At 41.7% G+C, this 21,980-nt stretch overlaps 1 protein-coding gene across 24 annotated transcripts in view; it reads left to right on the top strand.

The window, feature by feature from the left end:
* The window catches only part of SIPA1L1 (signal induced proliferation associated 1 like 1), a 366,004-nt gene that overhangs the window by 85,769 nt on the left and 258,255 nt on the right, over positions 1–21,980 (top strand). For 5 of the 24 annotated variants that reach the window (XM_086709380.1, XM_086709381.1, XM_086709375.1 and 2 more), the window contains one exon: positions 8,904–8,934. The exons of 15 other annotated variants lie outside the window; for them this stretch is intronic. The gene's annotated coding sequence lies outside the window, so the exon portion shown is untranslated. Of the gene's footprint in view, positions 1–5,719; positions 5,925–8,903; positions 8,939–17,157; positions 17,335–21,980 lie in introns of those variants that run through there. 4 more of the 24 variants (XM_086709377.1, XM_086709387.1, XM_086709376.1 and 1 more) reach the window with 3 other exon arrangements.

Here is a 21,980-nt window from a genome sequence, read left to right as displayed (position 1 = left end):
GTCCCAACCATTTAGTAAGTATAAAAAGAAGAGAAAAGAAAATGTGTGTTGGTGCAGTCTCCTGGGCTTTTCTTGGTTCTGTTTGTGGTCGTAGCAAGAAACCTAATAATCGTAATGCCTTACACTGGCCATCCAGACAACACAATGAGTGTAGCAGATTCAGAGGTCAGTTGAAAACTGGAGTCTCCTCCCCGCTTGTCGGGCCTCACGTCCACTGATGCAACTTCTCTCTTTTCTGGTTGTTGTTCTGACGAACTATGTCTTCCATAAAACCTAGGCGGACACTTTCCTCTTTAAAGGTAGTTCAGCGACAGACAGTAGATTAATTGAGAATTGGATTTTGGATACACTAACTCGAAGAAGAACAGAACTCAAATGCTTACCTCCTGGAGACTTTTTAGAGGCTTTGGGTCAGCCTACATTGAAGTTTCCCAGGGGCACCGAGAGTACAAAAGAGAGACAACTTCTTAAGATCAATACTAGATGAAATTTTATTAACTAAATGCTGACTATTTAATATAATACAAAATTATTAAAATTTTAATAGTTATAGCAAAGGAATTGATTGCCGAGTTGTCCTTTCTTCTCTGGCCATGACTAATTTTAATTGAGTTCGGCATGCCTTGGGTTATTCCAGTATACTTATTTATTATTCAAAGCCTCCATCTTTGTTCTTAAGAAAGAAAATTCTGTGAAATCCTTTGGCCTACCAAACATTTTTACCAGCCTGTGGAACTGTGGTATGGCCCCTTCACATTTACTGCTAATATCATGTCCCTTTTTCTCTTGTGTAGGAACAACTTACTCTCAACTGAATTTTTACCTTTACATTCTTCAAAACAGAACAGCACAGCTGCCCACATCAAATAAAGAGTTGCCTCTCTTAAACTCATTCTGGTGACAAATACAACAAATGCTCATAGGAATTGAATTAAGTTGTCTTTGGAAGAATGCCTTATTTCTTACTGCCTGGTCCTTATTTTGGGCCCTGGGTTTGATACGATTTTTTACACCGGTACCACGTTACCTAGTCAGTTTCTCAAACCGTTTGTTTTCCGGTTGACTGTCTAGGAAATCTAAAATTTGCCAAATAGGAGTGATTTGAGCAAATGTCTGAAGTAAAGAATCAGAAAAGAGAGAAGCAAGAACATGAACGTGAGTGCTTGTGGGGAGAAGTTAGGGTGGCAGTGGTGCAGACCTCAGCCTCTCCCTTCCTTGAAAAGTTCTGTCGGTGGAGGGATTTTGAAGACTTGGCTTCTGGGAGCAGATCACAGCGTGGAACTGGAGATGAAACTGGGGAGGAGTTTGAATCCCCAGTTCTTCATGATCCCGCTTTTGTCAAAGGACTCAGGACGCTTTGTGGCGGGGGCTTTATTTTACAACGTAGGCTTTATTCTAATCTTTGTCAGTATTTAAGCATATTTTACATATAAAAGGAAGTTGTAAATATGTTCACCAGTATTTGAGTCTCTTTCATTAAAACCATGTGTGTGAAATTAAGGCAAAGGCGGGGGAAGTCTTCCATTTAGGGAAGTCCAGTATGGCCTATTTTGGGGTTTTTGCTGCACCTGAGAGGATGACTTTATTGTATCTTCTTCGAAATTGTTTTTAACCACGAGCATATAGAGATGAAGGCCGTAGGCTTGAGGAAAGCTGTCTGCACAAAACATGCCAAGGCCACCAGTGAGTGGATGATAATAAAGAAAACGTGAGAGAGATGTGGTCATGTGGCCTTTCCACGTGGCATCAGTGTTTTCAGAGCTGGGGATGTTTCCTGAGCCATTGTTTGTCTCAGCACATGGGCTGGCTCTGTATTCTGCCATGATGGTTTCCTTAATAAAAATGCACTGACCCACCACTGCTCTGGATGAGTGTTCAGTAGGTTAAATAATGAATGGCTGCTGAAGAACTAATAGACTTTGATTTTTTTCCCCCTCAGAGAGTAATTTTTTTTTTTTTTTTAAGTCTATAACTTGATTTAGTAACTGGCCTTTTTCTGCTACTGACTGATGTTTTCTTTCCCCCTAGTCAACTGGAAAACAGATTGTTTGAGAAATTGACTAGGTAACATTTGACGGGTATTGGTCTTTGTGTAGGGACCTCTGGATGTGTCTCAGCCTGAAAGCTTTTGTGGTTACAAGGAGTAAGGTACAAGTAAGACATTCTACTTCTGTTGCCATTTGTCTCCCCTCTGAATTTATTAGTGGAAAAGTTAATTAAGTAAACAACTATTTAACACCTGTTCTATAGAGTTTTTTGCTTGATGTTGACTAGGATAGAAATACCAAAAAACAAATGCCTCTTATACTCAAGTTGTTTTCCTGGAGAGAGAGATAAGACCTAATTAATTAAAAATTGCCATAATGAATGGCTAAATGTAATAAAACCTTTTGTAGAAATACAAGTAAAATGCATTGTGGTGTCCGTAGAGGGAGAATTAAATCCATGGAGGTGGCATCACCGCCCCCCCATCCCCCCCATCCCCCCCCCACTAAAAGAGTAACATTTGTTTCTTCAGGTAACCAAAGTAATTCATATTTATTGTATAAATCTAGATGCTCCTAAGAGACACACAGATCAAAGTAAAAATCACCCAGTTCACACAATCCCCACCACTCAGAGGTAACTATCCTTCTAAGCATTTTTACTTTTTATTTATAAAAATTTTAAAACCTACAGAAAAGTAGAGAGAATAGCATAATGAGCCCTAATATACCTAAATCATCTAGCTTTAACAATTACAGACATTTTGCCATTCTTGTTAACATCTGTCTTCTTCCTGCTTTTGGGTTTTGTTCTGTTGTTTTGTTTGTGTTTTGAGTTTTAAAGCACAACTTAGATATTATACCATTTTACCTATAAGTGCTTGAGTAAATATTTTTAACAGATAATCGCTTTTAAAAAGTCATAATGTTGTTATTCTTAACAAAGTTCACAGTTATTCTAATTTAATATTACTAGCTAGTTCTGTAATTTCCAGTTCATATTCACTTTCTTCCATTGTCTCAAAAGTGCAGTGTTACAGTTTTGTTGGACTCAAGATCCAAGCAGGATAGCACATTGCATTTGTCTCTTGTAGGTCTTTCTTAATGTGTAACATTTTCCCTTCCTGCTTTTTTGTCATGTAATTTATTACAGAAGAAACTAAGTCATTTGTTTTTTTTTAGAACTGCTAAGATCTTAATAGTTTTCTTTCATTTTTGTTCTTCTGTGTGACCATGTGTACATTTTAAAAGCAAAATTGGAGGGGTGCCTGGGTGGCTCAGCAGATTAAGCATCCGAAATCGGACGCTTAGGTCATGATCTTGATGTTTGTGAGTTCGAGCTCCACGTCAGGCTCTGCACTGATAGATGGGATCCTGGAGCCTGCTTGGGATTCTATGTCTTCCTGTCTCTCTGTCCCTCCCCCACTCATGCTCGCTCTCTCTCTCTCTCTTCTCTCTCAAAAATAAACATTAAAAAAATTTAAAAAACAAAATTGGAATCCTGTGCATGCTGTTTTATAAACTATTTTTATACTTATTGCTATAAGGAGGACGTTTTCCTATTAATTTGCTGTTCTACAACTTATTTTCTGTTAAATCATGGCATTATAGTAACTAAAAATGAGAAAGATACACTTGGTTATATTTAAAGTAAATCTTACATTAATTACAGGTATTGCAGCAACAAATTTCTTATTGCTTTTCTCCCTACCTCCTTTCCTTCCTTCTTCCCTTCTTCTCTTTTCCATTCCAGCAGCTAGCTGTTATGGGTAGATGTAACATCAGCGATGCAGTTCTTGGAATGGAGAGTGTATTTTATTTTCCGTGAGTCAGGAAAAGCCAGGCCGATGGTGCGCTGACAGGGTTAAAAATGGAGGAGTTAAATGGTGCCCATCCAAGCCCTGATTTTCTGAAGAGTCCCGCTATAAGAAAGGGATCCTTATTTTTTTTTTTATTTTTATTTTTTATTTTTTTTTTAACGTTTATTTATTTTTGAGACAGAGAGAGACAGAGCATGAATGGGGTCAGAGAGAGGGAGACACAGAATCTGAAACAGGCTCCAGGCTCTGAGCTGTCAGCACAGAGCCCGACGCGGGGCTCGAACTCACGGACCGTGAGATCATGACCTGAGCCGAAGTCGGACGCTGAACCGACTGCGCCACCCAGGCGCCCCAAGAAAGGGACCCTTATTGTTGTTACCAGAAGATGATCTTTATTAAAAAGTTAAGTTTGGGGGAAAAAAAAAAAGAAAAAGCAAAGGGCCTCCAAGGTGGCTCAGTCAGTCAAGCATCTGACTCTTGATTTCGGCTCTCTTTTTCTAAAAAAAAAAAAAAAGTTAAATTTACATCCTCACAAACATAGGCCCCACTGGTGGGAAAGGACTCCAAGTGGTAAAGGGAGCGTGCCAGGGGCCCCTGGGTGGCTCAGTCGCTTAAGCCTCTGACTCTTGACTTCAGGTCAGGTCACGATCTTGTGGTTTGTGAGATTGATCCCTGTGTGGGGCTCTGTGCTGACATCATGGAACTCCTTGGGATTCTCTCTCTCCCTGTCTCTCTGCCCCTCCCCTGCTCTTGTGCGTATGCTCTCGCTCACTCTCTCTCTCTCTCTCTCAAACAAATCAACTTAAGAAAAACTATAAAAGGGAGCATGCCTATTTTGGTTGAGATGTTACTGTCTTAACTTTTTTTTTTGAAACATTTCTATGTTAGGCCCTCTTTAGTGACTGTCAAGTTTTTAGCCTGGGAAAAGAATGTGTATGCAGGCTCACGCCCGTCATAATGTATTCTACCAGCTGCAGCTTTGTGTGGCCGTGTAATCAGTCGGCAGGATCTTCTCTCTGTCAGACAAAACCCCAGCTTCATTCGTGATGTTCTGGTTCCTCCTGGTAGTTTGTCTTTTTACACTTGATTAGATTTTGATTTAGCAGTGGTTACGGAAATATTACCTGTACTTCACCTTCTTTTTTTTTTTTAAGATCTCATTTTTGAGTAATCTCTACACCCAGGATGGGGCTTGAACTCACAACCCTGTCCCCCAGGACAGGGTAGAAGCTAAATCTGAAGGACTGACTTGTGGTTTACAAATAGGTAGACCTTATTAACTTCCAGTATTTGACTTTGAAGTTGTTTTTTTTTTTTTTTAAAGACTAGTTTTATTTATGGGCTATATTTTTGCTACCAGATGTGAATTTATTTATACATAGAGAATTCTGCAATGAAATAATTAGCAAGTACATTATTATAATGACCAGTGAGCTCTTGTGTAAAAATAACACCCAGTTTTAGAATCTGTGCTCTGGAGGCAAAGTTGGGTGTGGGGTTGAAGAGCCACTGAGGTGTGGAAGGGCCTCTTCGGTGACCTGCTCATCTCTGTTCTCATGGCTGAGGAATGTGCTGTGTATTCTGCGTAACCCCTGCCACACTATGGACACCACACGCCGAGGGAATACGTAACTAAACGAGGGCTTCCGCTCACTGGGGCAGGGATAGGCACACACCGCCTTGTCGTTTGGTTTCCCTTAAAGAATATTCTTCACAGTAAAGAGCGGTATATGCCTTTTTCCTTTCCTCCCAGTGGTTGTCTGGCATGTCACAGGAGACAGGTACAGTTTTTCATTGCTTACTTGGTCTCTTACGAAAAGAGGGGAATTGTTGTTTGATCAGTTGATTATGCGCTGGAGCTCTGGTTTTTGAAGCTGTCAGGTCTTAAAAATGCAACTTCTTTCTCCACAATAGTTATCATGCAGCATTCCTTTTAATTTCCGAAACCCTTTAACCGAGGCCTCACGGGGATCCTGAGCCTTGCACTCTTCCCGTCTGTCAAATGGGTCCGTTAAGCCACATGCCTCGCAGGGCTGCGGGAGCGCCAGGTGCCCGTGCCGTGTGCCTTGTGGCTGCACAGGCCAGAGAAGCCTTGTGGCCCCACCTTCTCCCGTACCAGGTGAGGAAACTGCGACGAGGCTCGTGGAGTAGCATATAGTTTCCCTCCCTCCCGTTTGTCCTAATGACTAAGATAACCTTTGCCACACGTTAGGTCAATGTGTGGCTCTGCTCCTGAGGCAACCAGAGAGGTAGCTTTTACGCACGTCCCTTTATTTGCCTGGAATTTCCCTTTCTCCTTGCCACCTGTCAGCCACCTCCTCCTCCTTTGAGACATGTTCGAGTTCATTTCCTCAGGAAGGCATTCCTGGCCAATCCTACAGATGGATATGATTTCATATCCTCATCCACCGAAGTACTTCTTTCCCTGTGGAAATTTGAACTTATTTGTATGTTTCTTGGAAAACTCTTCCCTGTCTCTGTGTTATTTATAAAAAAACTTTTATACCATAAAAATGCTGGTTATTTAGGGAAAAAGAACTTTAAAAGAAAACCACATTTATTAGTGGCACAATGTTATTCCTGTGTATTGAAAGGGAAAATTTCAACTGACAGAGATGAACTCTCAGCATTAGCTCCTGAGTCACCTTTCAAGCCAGTGGGTCAAGGTTGAGGATTATGTTAAATAAATTAGAACAAAACTTTCCACTGATAATTCACATGTCTTTGCATATGGATGAATACGCCCACAACTTTCTTCAATGTTCTTTTTTCCATGCTATGAAAGTGGTAAACAAAATAAAAATATCAAGTAGCAGTATATGTTTTTAAAGATAATTCACAGAAGTTATATATAGACTGGCTGGTACATAAAAGATCTATGAAAGCCAAGTTCAAGGCTTATATGAGCCTCAACATCAATGAATGCACAGTTGAACTAAGGTTTCGCTGTACAGCATTCACATTTTAATTGAATTTCAACACAGAGGTCAATAAATCCTTTTCCCATTCACTTGAGAACATTTACGTGCACCTTCAGTTTGTAGTCAGATATTACTTTGTTTTTTTGTGTGTGTTGGGCCGCTGTGGAAATAGGAAGGAAGTATTACAGAGAGCTCCTTCCCCCAGGACATACAGACAAATGCATGTGTGTTTGCATGAAAGGACTCCAAGGTCTTTGTTTATATTTGGGATGTGAAGGAAGAGACATGTAATAAAATTTTAGACCTTGAAGGAGCCGTAGCTGCCATCTGTCTGATTTCTAAATTTCTTTATAAATAGAAATAAGTGTTCATAGAGATCAAAAGTTCTGCCCAAGTTCTGTTACTTTATGGTGTGGGTCCCAGGCTCAGAGTTGAGTTTGTGGAGATGTGATGGGACAGCGGTGATTGGTGCTTTGGGGAGAAACTCAATAGTATTTCTTTGCCTGTTCAGGGACCTCAGTATTTCCTACATTATTTATCTTTTGTGTTTTGAATACTTAGAAAATTAGGTATTGATGGGGTTTGAGGCTAGAATTTTTTTCTTTGGACATTTTTAAGCATGCTACCCACAAAATTTTTCCCCGAGAAGACATCATAGAAAACTAAACCTTTGTCTAAATTGGAGTTTTATCATTTTTTTATATTGCAAAATAAGTCATTTTTCCTTGAAAAGCATTTTAATAGCTTTGTGTAGGACACTTTGGAAAACGCAAGGCAGTGTCACACTTTTCACCTTGGGGAGTGTTGGCCTAAATTATGCCTGACTTTTACTGTAAAGACTGTGTCTTCTTCATCTGTATAGTCCCTACAGCTCCCAGCACAGAGCTCTGTTTGCCTCCCTATGTTTTCATGCCCAGATCCTCCTCAGTGAGAATCACTTCACCTTTCTCTGCCTCCTCCTTTTCTCTTCCGTGTGTCATTATGAACTAAGGACTGAGGGAAACTCCTAGCCTTCTAGGGGTTTGGATATTTGAAATACAAAATTTCTGGGGCGCCTGGGTGGCGCAGTCGGTTAAGCGTCCGACTTCAGCCAGGTCACGATCTCGCGGTCCGGGAGTTCGAGCCCCGCGTCAGGCTCTGGGCTGATGGCTCAGAGCCTGGAGCCTGTTTCCGATTCTGTGTCTCCCTCTCTCTCTGCCCCTCCCCCATTCATGCTCTGTCTCTCTCTATCCCAAAAATAAATAAACGTTGAAATACAAAATTTCTTACTAATCAAAAATTGAATCACTGGACCAGAACATGCTAATATTGACTCTCATTTGTTGAACCCTTACCATGTGGCAAATACTCTCTAGATTCTTTGAGTACAGAGATGAGTTGACATGGCCCCTACCTTAAAGGGCCAATCATCTAGCAGGTAATAAAGATGGGTATTTAGGTGCAATAATTCAAGTGTTAGAAGTGTTGAAGCCATGTTTCTACCCCCGATATTTCTTATTAGCAGTATCAGTGCCATGTATGATGTAGGTTTAATTGCAAAATAATTAGGGACTTTAAAAAAATTTATTTCATTTGATCTATTTTAAAGAATTTTTTTTAATGTTTATTTATTTTTGAGAGAGAGACAGACAAAGTGCAAACCAGGGAGGGGCAGAGAGAGGGAGACACAGAATCCAGAGCAGGCTCCAGGCTCTGAGCTGTCAGCACAGAGCCCAATGCGGGGCTTGTACTCCTAAGTCACGAGATCATGACCTGAGCTGAAGTCGGCCACTTAACAACTGAGCCACCCAGGCACGTCTCATTTTATTTATTTTAGAGAGAGGGTGAGTGTGCAAGCTGGGGAGAGAGGGGCAGAGGAGAGAGAGAGAGAGAGAGAGAGAGAGAGAGAGAGAGAGAGAATCCCAAGCAGGTTCCATGCTGAGTATGGAGCCCGATGCAGGACTTGAGCCCATAACCTTGGGATCATGACCTGAGCTGAAATCAAGGGTCGGATGCTCAACTGACTAAACCACCCAGGTGCCCCAATAATCAGGTTTTTAAAAAATTAAACGTTATGTTTTAAATAGCTAATACATGTCCACAGAGTAAAATCCAAAAGGTTATACAGTGAAACTAAATGGTATAAATTTTATTCAGATTTCACCAGTTTTTCTACTAATGCCCTTTTTCTTTTCCAGGATCTAATCTAGAAATGTCATGTTGCATTCAGTATGTATGCTTTTTAAAATTTATTTTTTATATAGATGGTAGCATACTGCACTATGCTTTCTTTCTGTTCTGTTCCAGTTTATGGTTGTACTTTATTATCCGGTCTCATAATGATGGACTTCCTTTCTGATCTTTTGATATTAATAGTGCCTCTGTGGCAGTCCTCGAACTTGAAAGTATACAGGTTTATATAGAGGAATTTCCAGGTTGAAGAATACGTGTCTTCATGTCTGTCGTAAGTATTGCCAAACTGCTCTCCACGGGCATTGTACAAGTCTACACTCCCATCAGCCATGTGTGCCCTTCCCCTTCCTCTTGCCAGGAGTGTGTGATTAGACCTTTTAATCCTTGCCAGTTTCATAGCCGAAAAGGGAATCTTTTTGTCGTTTTCCTTTGCATTTCTCTTGTTATAGATGAGGCTGTGTATACTGTCCTGTGTTTAAGAGCAGTTTTTCTTTCTGTGAATTGACTTCTGTGATCCTTTATCCATTTCTCTAATGAGATAAGTTCTTTATATAAAAAAAGAAGCTATTCCACTTTGTGGTAGGAGCTCTTGATTTTTTCCACTGGGTGTGTATTTTGTCATTTGTGCTAACTTGCAGTCTATGAATTTATTATGTTTGGATAATCATATTTATTTATTTTTTACTTTATGAGATTTAGATTTCATGTTCTTCCTAGGAAGGTTGTCTTATGCTCTCCAAGAGTATAAAAAATGTTTCCTGCTTTCTTTTAATCTTTTTTTTTTTTTTTTTTCAATGTTTTTTATTTATTTTTGGGACAGAGAGAGACAGAGCATGAACGGGGGAGGGGCAGAGAGAGAGAGGGAGACACAGAATCGGAAGCAGGCTCCAGGCTTGGAGCCATCAGCCCAGAGCCCGACGCGGGGCTCGAACTCACCGACCGCGAGATCGTGACCTGGCTGAAGTCGGACGCTTAACCGACTGCGCCACCCAGGCGCCCCTAATTTTTTTTTTTTTCAACGTTTATTTATTTTTGGGACAGAGAGAGACAGAGCATGAACGGGGGAGGGGCAGAGAGAGAGAGAGGGAGACACAGAATCGGAAGCAGGCTCCAGGCTCCGAGCCATCAGCCCAGAGCCCGACGCGGGGCTCGAACTCGGACCGCGAGATCGTGACCCGGCTGAAGCCGGACGCTCAACCGACTGCGCCACCCAGGCGCCCCTTTTTGTTTCTTTTTTTAACGTCGGATTCTTTGATCAATTTGAGATTTTTTTTGGTGAGTTGGTATCCCATTCTCTTTTCCATGTGGCTGTATAGTGTGCCAAAACCATTATAGAGGGATTTGTTTTTTCTGCGCTGATTTTAAATGTCACATTTTATCTTACAAAGCTCTCCAAAGTATTTTTAGAATTTTCATTTTATCTTTTGATTTGATGGTCTATTCATGGACCAGTTTCACACTTTGGAGATTATTATGTATTTATAACATGTTTAACTAGGCAAGTATTAAGCCTTGTCTCTTTTATTGCTCTTTTTTTTCATAATTACTCTCATTATTTTTGCTCCCTTATTTTTCCATCTGAACTTTAAACATAGATTCTGAATTCCCAAAAGAATATCCTGTTAATCTTAACTGGGATTGCAATAAATTTCTGTATTGATTTTGATATTTTTCAATATCAAATGTTTTTTTGAAAAGATTTTTTTTCTTTTCTTTTTCCCTTTTAAGTTTACTTATTTAGTTTGAGAGAAAGAGAGAGAGAGAAAGAGAAATCCCAAGCAGGCTCTGCACTGTCAGTGTGTAGCAGCCTGACACGGGGCTCGATCCCACGAACCATGAGATCATGACCCGCCACCCAGGCGCCCTGAAAGATTTACTTTTAAGGAGATTTGTCACTGATAATATGAAGAACAGTTGCTCTTTTTTAAAAAAAAAAATTTTTTTTTTTTTAACATTTATTTATTTCTGAGAGACAGAGACAGCGTGGGCAGGGGAGGGGCAGAGAGAGAGAGGGAGACACAGAATCCGAAGCAGGCTCCAGGCTCTGAGCTGTCAGCACAGAGCCTGATGCAGGGCTCGAACCCACCAACCATGAGATCATGACCTGAGCCGAAGTTGGACACTTAACCGACTGAGTCACTCAGGTGCCCCAAGAACAGTTGTTCTTAATCTTACCTTCTATCCCAGTAAAGTTTATTTACTGTTTCTGTATTTTGCCTTCCATTTCCCCTCTGCTTTTGGTGATGCGGAGTCATGTTTGGAGGTCTTTGTTTTATTACTTGAGAGTCTGTTATTAGCACAGTGCCGTGCATCCAGTAGGTAAGTGTTTAAAGGAGCCCTCCATACTGCTGTGGGATCCTGACTAGAAAGTGGTTTGGGAGTATCTGTTAAGATGTATCATGGACGCATGTATAGCTTGTATGTTACAACCCTGCGGACGTGTTACTCAGCATCTACTAATGACATGTGCATCCTGTGAGTGGGGCATGGGCTCCAAGGGCAATGGTAGCCTCCTGTCACCCTCATGATCTCCTTTCCTTTCTGCCATTAAATTCTGTTGAAGATGTGAAATCCTGCAGATGGGCTCATAGCCCAGGCCGAGCACTTTTAATTTGATTCTCTCCTTTACTTTTTTAGTTAAAAAAATCTCAACATAGTAATCTTTTAGATAAACATGTTAGAATCAGCTAAATATATTTTTACCTCTCAAAATGTCTTCCCCCCATTTTGATCCTTCTCCCTTTCCCTGTTGAAAATCACCAGGTATGATTTTCATATCCTGTAAGCCCATCACCGTCATGAGCCATGGTTCCTGATTGCAGTGCCCTTGGTGAGTGTGTTGGGGACAGAAGTACTGTCAGTCCCCTTTGTGTGGCCTTCCTCCTCCTGTTCCCACTCCTGCTTGCTCATCACAAGAACCAAATCTCGTTCTTCACAAAGATGAGGTGTCTCCACCTACTTCAGCACCCTTTTATCAGCTCTTCATTCCGTTTTGGAGTGCAGCCTCTTCATTCCTGTCCTGGATCTCAAATCTATACCCCTTTATCTTTGAAATCGTTATTTCTGTACCAGAGGATTCCTTCATTCAGCAAACATTTATGCACAGTATGGTGGGGGGAACATGATTGCTTTAGTGTACCCAGTAGACCTGAACCAAGATTGCATCAGAAAACAGGAGATTGTTTTGTGCGGAGCCCTAGGAAAACAGTCCCTTCATTGTCTCAGCACCAGCTTGAAGAGGCAAAGGAGAGAACCGTGTGGTAACCTGGGAATTAAGGGCAGCAGGGAGGTAGAGTGGGAATGTTGAAGGCACACTGGAAGGGTGCCTGAGGTTTCGGTCACACTCCCATGTGCTTCTTTCTGCAGCATGCCCGCCTCCCTTTGGGGCCAGTTGGAAAGCCGTGGGCTGGTTACTATGGGAATTGATGGGTGCTGCTGGCAGCGAGAGAAGCAGAGTTCTTGGAATCAGTCCCAAAATCCTGGGAGAGCAGGGTTTTCCTCCCTCTGGCTTCCCTGCTTACTGTTCTTGGATGAACGAGGTTGATTTTAGCTTGGGGAGAGCATTTCCAACAGCTCCCCTCTGGCGCCCTAAGGAGAGCTGGGGGCTCCTCGGCAGGCGGACTTCACAGAGGGCAGGGCAACACAAGGGATCACCAGGTTGCCCCCCATGAACTTGTTTTCGCGGTTGGCTTCTCACGCTTCAGTGAGCTCGGAATGCAATTCCAGCTTCTGTTTCTTTTTACTCTGTCAGGGAATGTGCCACGGACAAGGAGAGGGGAAGTCAGTATTTAATTCCAGAACCACAACCTTCCCCTTCTTCCCTGCCATTACCCCTCCCCAAAAAGGTGGGGGGCGTTGGGTGTGTGTTCCAGGGTTGCCGATTCTGAAGTGTCAGAGGTAGAAAGCAGATGTTTTAATGAAGTGATACCCGTATTGGAAAACAGCGGGTTCAAAATACATTTTATGAGTCCTCTTTCATTAATTTGATTAATCGTTAATTTTTAAAAGCTCTACCATTGTGTGTGCTCGTTTATTTTTGTAACTGCTCATGAATATGGAATGTAAAGCATTGACTTTTTTCCCTAAGAAAACTATTTGGCTTGAGGAGGGAAGAATATTAAATTAAAGTATCATGAACATTATAAAGTTTAAAAGGACAGAAAGAGCTGTACCCCCCCCCCCCCCACCCAACATTTTTGTTTCAGTTAAGTGTTTTCTCTTGTTTCTGATTCTTTTACCACTAATGAAAACCTTTTTCAGGGGAAAGCTTTTCTTTTGATTTTGGGAGATTCTGCTGAATTCCTCCTGTAGTTGTAAGAGGACTGGCTGTCTAGTTCTATTCAGACCCTGACTTTGGGGTCTCAGGGGTGATGAGTCACTTGGCAGAGCAATCATGAGATGTTGAATTGGCTTGTGATTTGGATGATTTTTCTCTCGAAGCTTTAATGCTCCTTTTTAATCCATTTCATTTCCCTTTTCTGTGGGGGGAGGGAGGGGCTGGGAAGGAAGGCCAGTCACACACAGGCCTTGCTTGCCTTCCTTGACCTTCAGATTGGGGAGGTAAGGTGGTTAAGAAAAAAAAAAGTACAGGGAAGGGTGTGGTATATTTTGCTAGAGATGAACTGCTTCACTGTGGCAAAGTCAAGTGTCCTTCTTGGGGAAGCAGCAGAAGCCTTCCTGGAGGAGGCAGCTATGGAGTGCTGGCACAGCCCAGCTCTAGTATTTCAGTGAGTCAAGGGCATTATTATCTGAACTGGACCTGAAAGAATAAGTAGCCTCTCAACAGGTGTTTTCCTTTGTTTTTCAGCCTGAGAATCACTCAGGGTCCTGATTTGATTGGTGTGCTTCGATTTATACCTGTGAAACACTTTAGACGTAGTGTATGTATTCATCAGAGGGCTTGCAGAATGCCAGACAGTCTACACTTGGGTTGTAAATGTGCCACCAGATGGAGGGGGCAAGTAATACCGTGACGGAGGGGAGCATAGGGTGCGGCGGGAGCCTAGAGAGAGGAGGGCCGCTAACCCTGAGGATGGGGGGTGGGGGCGCCAGGGCCCAGGCATGGGAGTCAGCTCTGCAGTGGCTCCCTGACACCTGTCATTCCGCCATGAAATAAATGGAGCTCCTCCGAGTTGAGAAATGGGAACACTTTCTCCCAATGAGGAAGCTGAGGCTCATGGTGTGTCAGTTCCTTGTCTGAAGTCAGTCTGTTTGCAGTTGTGTTAGCACTGAGATTTGAACGCATGGCCACAGACGTTGCCCAGAAACCTCTAAACCTTGCAGAGTAGTTCCTGAAACCCCCCCTGTGTTGTCCACATTGAGGCTAGTGAGGCAAGCCCGCTGCTCAAGGCCTAACCTGTACGTGGCAGAGTTGAGATTTCAGTGGTGTTTTTTCCAAAATGCATACCTTTCCACAGAGAGAGCCCACTGGAAGTTCAGTAGACGGGGCACTAACACAAGCTTGAGGAAGAGGTGGCCCTTCAATTGGGCACAACAGGGTGGATGTAATTCGGAATTAGAGAGGCACTTTATCAGTGGCCACTCAGTACATATGGAACACAGGAGAGAAGGCATGGGAAAAGGTAAAGAGAGGAGTGTGTTCAGGTAAGAGAGAATAGTTCACTTTTCCTGGAGTGATGGCTGTGTAGAGGGGTGTGGGGGGAAAGAGTTGAAAAATCAGGTTGAAACCCACTCATCTAGGACTTGGAGCACCTAAAGAATTTGGACCCTTTTTATGTCGTTATTGAGAAACCACTGATGGTTTAGGAAAGATCACGAAACCTAGTTGTTTGTTTTATGAACTATAATTCTGATTATATAAATTCTCAGAATCTTGTCGACCTGATGAATTCATGGCTGTGAGGTGACTGGAAACGTGGTATTGTTATAAATCTGTTTGAATGGTGGTATTTCTGGGGCTTATTTTATGTACACAGTCACTAAATCTGCCATAGATGGAGGTTATTTACGGGTCTGTTTCAGGTCCAAAGTCTTGCACAGGGAGTTTTTCCCATGGGATTTAGGCTGGTAAGCATTTAGGCAGGAGAGCCCTATGTGGCCTTTCCTGGGCTGGCTTCCCTAGTCCCAGAAAAGAACCAGCTCCAGCTCCAGCCAGGCCTCCAGTGGCCACTGTCCTTGTATTATTGGCCAGAAGTTCCCAAAGGGCTCTGGTTGGGCTTTTAGCCATCTAGATTATTTATAAAAATATATCCATCATACTGCCATTTGGAGAGGATTATAATTTTATACTTCTTAATAAAAATTGTCTCATTTATGGGTATCGTTGTAAGAAGGAGATTTGTTCAGCCCTAGTTAGGATTGATGATGAAGGCACATTTTCTCTTTGAGCCCAGAGGTGGTGGCACAGAAGGATACATACACTCTGTACAATTCCTGCAGTCAGGTGCTGTGTTTGTCTTGTTTCATCGTTGTCTGTCCATGGCTGGATATAGCGTGTGGGACACAGTAAGTCCTACATACATACTTGTTGAGTAAATGTTGGATGAATCTTGGATAGTTGTTCCTATGGCGTAGCTATTGTAGTTGATGAAAAAAACTGGTTACGTTTTTATTCAGAGAGAGAGAGAGAAAGAGAGAGAGAGAATCTTAAGCAGGCTCTGCAGAGTCAGCACAGAGCCCGCTGTGGGTCTCAAACTCATGAAACTGTGAGATCGTGACCTGAGCCGAAATCAAGAATTGGATTCTTAGCCCGCTGAACCACCCAGATGCCTCTGGTTACATTTTTAATTAGGACTCCTTTCTCCTGGTTCTAGATGTTTTGTTAGAGATAAAGATTCTAAAACCCTTTTTGATATGTTGCTTCAAAATGTTAATAACACTTTAAACTTCTTTTAGTATAAAATAACCAAGTGGAATAGAAGTAACTAAAAATATAAAATCTTGTAGGCTAATTTAAAAAATACAGAATGTGTATTACTGGCATCCTCTCCCATTCTCTTTAGAAAGGGTCACTACTCTAAATTAATATATCTCCTTTCTAGCCAAGATTTCATTTTACTTGACTCAAAGCCCACAGTATAGATGCAAGAACAAGGTTTGCCAAAGCATGGAACAGTAATAAGATTTTTTTTGTTCCTGGCAACTTGGAATTAATTTCTGTAATTCTAGTAATTAATTATGGAGAAAATGTTATTTTGTTAACATTTAATGGAAAGTTGAAATAAATGTGTATAAATATTAAGTGTGATTTGTTTTCTGATAGAGTGATAGCAGAATATGAGGAAAAGCTGATTATTTGAAGATTTGATCAAGCTAACAGAGCCTTTGTTTCTGTGACTGCTTACATTTTCTTCTAGATGGTATAGCATGATAATATGGCATGCTGCACACCGAGGTGATTGTTGGAGTATCCCTTGGAAACTTCTGGGCATCGTTCATCTGGGAGCCAGTTTATAGTAATGTGTGGGGAGATATATTTTGTGCTTATAGGTTGGTGTTAAGTTTAAAAAGTCCTGAGATTTGGGACACCTAGGTGGCTCAGTTGGTTAAGTGTCCGACTCTTGACTTCAGCTCGGGTCGTGATCTCACACACAGTTCGTGAGTTTGGGCCCTGCATCAGGCTCTGTGCTGACAATGCAGAGCCTGCTTGGGATTCTTTCTCTCTCCTTCTCTCTCTGCCCCTCCTCCACTTGCACTTTCTCTCTCTCTGTCTCTCTCTCTCTCTCTCTCTCAAAGTAAATAAATAAAATCAAATATTAAAAAAAAAAAAAAGTCCTGAGATTTGATTTTTATACTGGAAGAGATTTCACAGTGGTCATTCTGTCTCTGGAAAATGTTTAGACTTCCTTAATTCTGTTTTACATTTTGCAGCTCAATATCTAGTGTTAGGAGATAATTGATGCATTATACATAAGGCCTTAGTGGGTACTGCCTACTGTTTCTAATATTTTTTATAAGGAAATTATCTTTTAGGCTAATCAGTATATCAGTTTTGAAAACTGTTGAAATTTAATCACTGATAAAGAATTTTACCTTTCTATACTTATTGTAGTTCCTTGTATTCCTTCCAATGGGCTTCTGAAGGGGTAAAAATGACATTGGTTTTCAAACCACGTGCCACATGCCAAATTGAAGCAGACAATGTTGTCGATATTTAATGTACTTGAGATGATTTAGGCAACAGGACCCTTGGGAAACCAACAAATATATTTGCAGGTGCCCTTCCTTGACACTTGCTGTTAAGACTCAATGATTTTTCTTTTTAAGTTTTTTTTTTTAATGTTTATTTATTTTTGACAGAGAAACAGAGCATGAGCAGGGGAGGGGCAGAGAGAGAGGGAGACACAGAATCCCAAGCAGGCTCCAGGCTCTGAGCTGTCAGCACAGACCCCGATGCAGGGCTTGAACCCACAAACTGTGAGATCATGACCTGAGCCGAAGTCAGATGCTCAACCGACTGAGCCACCCAGGCGCCCCGTAAGTTTGTTTGTTTTTAAGTAATCTCCACACCCAACTTGGGGCTCGAACTCACAATTCCGAGATCAAGAGTCTCGTGCTCTTGCACCTGAGCCGGCCAGGTGCCCCTCAGTGATTTTTCTTGATGGTTACAATCTTGTTATGTTAAGCAGGTTAAGTAGAATGATTTCCATGTAGAATTTAGATTTTTAAGACCAAACTGAGCTTGAAATATTAGATGGCAGAAACATGCAGCCGTAGTTAGAGTTGCCGCAACCTCTGTCTTAGAAAGGAAGGGGGTCAGCAGGGACAGCTTCCATATAGTGGTGCAGTAATGACTCATCTTCTCCTCCTGGTGCAGAAAATAACTTGCGTTAGGTGTGCCTTCTCCCAGCCTGTGAGCTCCAGGAGTCCACCTCTTGGCACTTGGCTTAGGTGGGAGGGAGAAGAAGAGCCTAGAGTTACAGTTTTTATCTGTTGGACCCACAAGAGATAAATAACATATGAAATCCAGACAGTCTTGGACATGTTTTTCTTTGGTTATCAGTTCCTGTCCAGGCAATCTTATTATAGTCATTAAAACAAAACAAAACAAGACATTTTTGAAGGTTAGAGGTCAGTGGTGTTACAGAGTTCTCTTTGTGTGTGTGTGTGTGTGTGTGTGTGTGTGTGTGTGTGTGTGTGTGTGTGTGATTGATACTCTGAGGTGGGGCTCTAGTTTCTGGCTATTCTTAGCAGGTGCATTAGGGACACAGCCAGGTAATTCATGTTTCTGAAAGTAATACCCATAGCCTCCTGTCAGGTGCCCAGAGCCTTTACAAATAGTTGGGAGCGACAGCCCTTCCCAGCCCTCTGTGGACACAAAGAATGACTTCATTTACTTCCGTGAGACCAGTATAAAATTCTCAATCAAATTAGCATTTGCTCTGAAAAAGTAGAAGTGTGCCATTTAGTACTTTTCTTTGGGTTTATAGGAGAATGTTTTGAAATCAGAGCAACTTCGGAAGACATAAGCTTAAAAAATTCCCAGACTCTCCTGAGTTGTAGTTCTTAGAATAGGGAAAGAATATGCCCCAAGCCTCTGAGTGCCTGAGACTGTTTCCCATACACCGTTCCCGGGTTGATATTTCTTTTGCTCATCGTGGGAGATCAGGAGATGTGATTTTTTTTTTTTTTTTTTTTTTGTACTCAGCCCATGTACTGTGCTAGACTGTGAGAAACAAGGGTGACCTCTTTTTCTCTGGCTTCTGGAGAATGGTATTGACATTAGGCATTGTTGAGCCAGGCCCAGGAGGTATGTGCCACCCACTCCTTGTTTGCAACTCTGGACTTTACCGCCATGTACTGTTGAGTTACAGATTTTGTATTATGTGAGGGGATTGTGAATGATCCCCATAGCTTTGGGAGATTTTGAAGAAGGTGATGATGTGGTCCTTGCCACCGAGGCCTGGACTAGGCAGCTGTCTATTCTTGTTTTGCGCCCGTAAGAGCCAGTTCCTAAACATGGAGGCACCTCCACCCCAGGGCCTATCGGTGCCCAGGGTTAGAAGGCTGAGTGAAAGCTAGCAGATGCCAAATTTAAGTATAAACAATTAAGTACTGAAGTATAAAAACTTTAAAAATGGGCTCATATTCTATTTGGGCAGAGAAAACTTGTTCATGTGAAATAATTGTAATTAGTGGAAAGGAACATACAATCTGATTGCTGCATTGACAGTTTTTATGTATCCCAAGGTAGAAAGAAAATCAGTGTATCAAGCTGAAAATACAAGTAGGAGCTTTTGATTTCTGGTATCTGAATGCGGAGGGTTGGGGCAGGGAATAAGTTAGAGAAACTCTGTTGTTCAAGAAGTGTGACCTCCTCCATGTTCCGTGATCCTAGAGGATACTCAGTTGTCTGGTGCTTCGATGAGAGTCTAGGATTAGAATCAAGGTACAGTTTTACCCCCTTTGGAGAAAGTATTTGTTGATTGATCACTGTCTACCCCACGTATTAAGGAAGATAAGCAGTTCTCCCCCATCTCTGGTTTTCTGGAGAGAAGTTATCAGCCAGAAGCTGAAGCTGAATCCTGTTTATCTACACAGATTACTGTTTCTTTCTTGGAAAATTTGTTTGAAAACCAAATTAGATTTTAGCTTGGCTGAATCTGTCCATCTGTCTGAAGTCTGCTGTGAATGGTAGGCACTGGACATTCTCTCTCTGATTGGTTGTGCTGCTGGTTAGCTAACTAAATGCATATGTGCTGTACGGAGATATGCATTTGATACTAATATTAGCATAATTACTTCTTAATTAAATGTAAAACACTGTTAAGTGTACAAGTCTCTGACATTTGTTGATTTTAACAGTTGGATGACAGATACTTCTTACCTGAATTTCTCTTGCAAAATACATTTTCTGTCCCAGTTAATTGTAGTTGTTGTGCCAAACAAAATAAATAAATAGATATTAGGTAGCTTGCCGGGGTTTCTAATTAAAATTAAATAGTTTGCCTTTTTGTTTATTTTAAAGACTTCCTTTTTGCTGACTAGGTAAGTAATAGGTGCTAATTTTGGAGGATTTGGAAAATAGAATGGGACAAAAATCCTCATTTATGTTCTTATTATTAATATTTTTAAATTAAAATTATTAAAATATTCAAACCATAATTGAGAGTGCATTTGCCAGTTGATGAGCTGAGTAGACCCCACAGAGAGAGAGAGGGCACGTATTCGGAAAATTTCACAGGACCGGAGCTGTCTGTTCTGTGTCTGTGGTCTTCCAGAACGGAGCACAAGATTAAAATAGTGCCAGAAGCTTGTGTGTGTGTTTGAAGTTGTACGAGCCAGAATTGGAAACTTCATCTTCTACTATTCACTTTTACAATTAGTATTGTGGTGAAAGGAAACTTTGTAAGACATAATAAAATAAAGAATAAAGCTTGAAAATCACTTCATTCAGATGTTCATAGCTGAAATAAAATGCAGCTTAGATCTGTCTCTCTGGTGTGGCCTCCTGGTGCCCCAAGTGAGCCTGTGGTGCCTTTGGGCTGTTGGATTTCCCAGCACTTCGGGATTGCCTTTAAAATGATGGGGAACAATGAGGTCAAATACTTCCCTCGAGGTTCTGATCCCCCTGCCGATGCAAGACTCCTGGTATGATATCTGGTGTCACTAGCTAGTGGAGAGTTTACCATGGTTTTTCTTCTTTTTTTTTAAAAAAAAATTTTTTTTTTCAACGTTTATTTATTTTTGGGACAGAGAGAGACAGAGCATGAACAGGGGAGGGGCAGAGAGAGGGAGACATAGAATCGGAAACAGGCTCCAGGCTCTGAGCCATCAGCCCAGAGCCCGACGCGGGGCTCGAACTCACGGACCGCGAGATCGTGACCTGGCTGAAGCCGGACGCTTAACCGACTGCGCCACCCAGGCGCCCCTACCATGGTTTTTCTTCTTATGTAGCTGTCCTGGGATTTTTTTAAAACCCTACTTTTGATTTTTTTTTTTCGGCTTTGTGTTCTCTGGCTAAAGATGCTTTCTTGTGGCCTTCAGCACAGCCCTGTGAGGAGGAGGAGGGGGCAGGTAGCCTCATCCCATTTTGTACATGAGGAAGCTGAAGGAGCTTGTCTGAGGCCCTTTGACTGTATATGGCAGCTACCATTCTTCTTTCTCTTAGGGGGTCTTAACTTTCTTCTCTTGGTTGTCTTTCCAGTGATAATAACACCAACCACACCAATGATTTTATAATAGTAAGAGCTGACCTTTATCACCTGCCACAAGCCAGGCAGTGTTGTACGTGCTTTTGCATGTACTCTTACTCACTCCCATGGAGTAGGTGTTACCTTCGTTTTAGAAATGAAGAAACTAAGGCCCACAGAACTTGCCCAAGGTTTGTAACACTCACGTGATAGAGTAATTGTGAATCTGAAATGAAAATACGTACAATTACAAGCAGGTTCGAAGCTCTCATGAAACGATGGTAGTTATGATGACTATGGCATGTATCCAGTTATAATTTCCACTTCTGTGTCTTTGTCTTCATTAGCCATTGAGTTTATCGAGGGCAGTTGGATGTGTCTTGCTGGCTGCGGTAGCCCCCGGGCTTGGTCCGAACTTCGTGCCCTGTTACTACTATCGTTGAATGGTCCTTTGAATGTCTGGTGTGGCTGTCTTCTGGGGTTTAGGATTTGGTGTCATTTTTGCTCTCCATCGTCTGGTTAATCACCTGGTTCATCGAGTCATCATGCTGAATCTGCGTGGATTGGTGATTTATTGAACTCATAGGGGCTAATACTTTGACCACCCACCTCCTTGTCCCCCACTGCAGGTCCCCCTGGGACTGGTTGTGTTCTGAGGCATTGACTCACTTGAAATGGCCTGTGTGCTAACTCTAGCCACTGGAATTCTGTTATTTTGAAGAGGCTCTGGACACTTAAAACAAGAATAACAAGAATTTTTTAGTTGAGATAAAGAGAACTTACTGAAATTGGCTGAAAGAAGTAGAATTTGGGGAAGCTGAAAATGTTTTTGCATTAGGATGTTCTTGGTCCTTTGAACTGTAGCCAAGAGACTCTTCATAACAGCCTGCATTTAAAATCCAGTTGTAAAAAAAAAAAAAAAAATGTGACAACACATTGTGGCTGTTTTGTCTTGTTTGAAGTTAGGCTGGGAGAACAAGGCCGTTACTC

Source organism: Puma concolor, chromosome B3 (genome assembly GCF_028749965.1).
Source record: "Puma concolor isolate L17-30 chromosome B3, mPumCon1.1.hap2, whole genome shotgun sequence".
Lineage (NCBI taxonomy): Eukaryota > Metazoa > Chordata > Mammalia > Carnivora > Felidae > Puma > Puma concolor.
The sequence above is the reverse complement of the archived record's forward strand: the minus strand, read 5'-3'. Positions and strand labels throughout refer to the sequence as shown.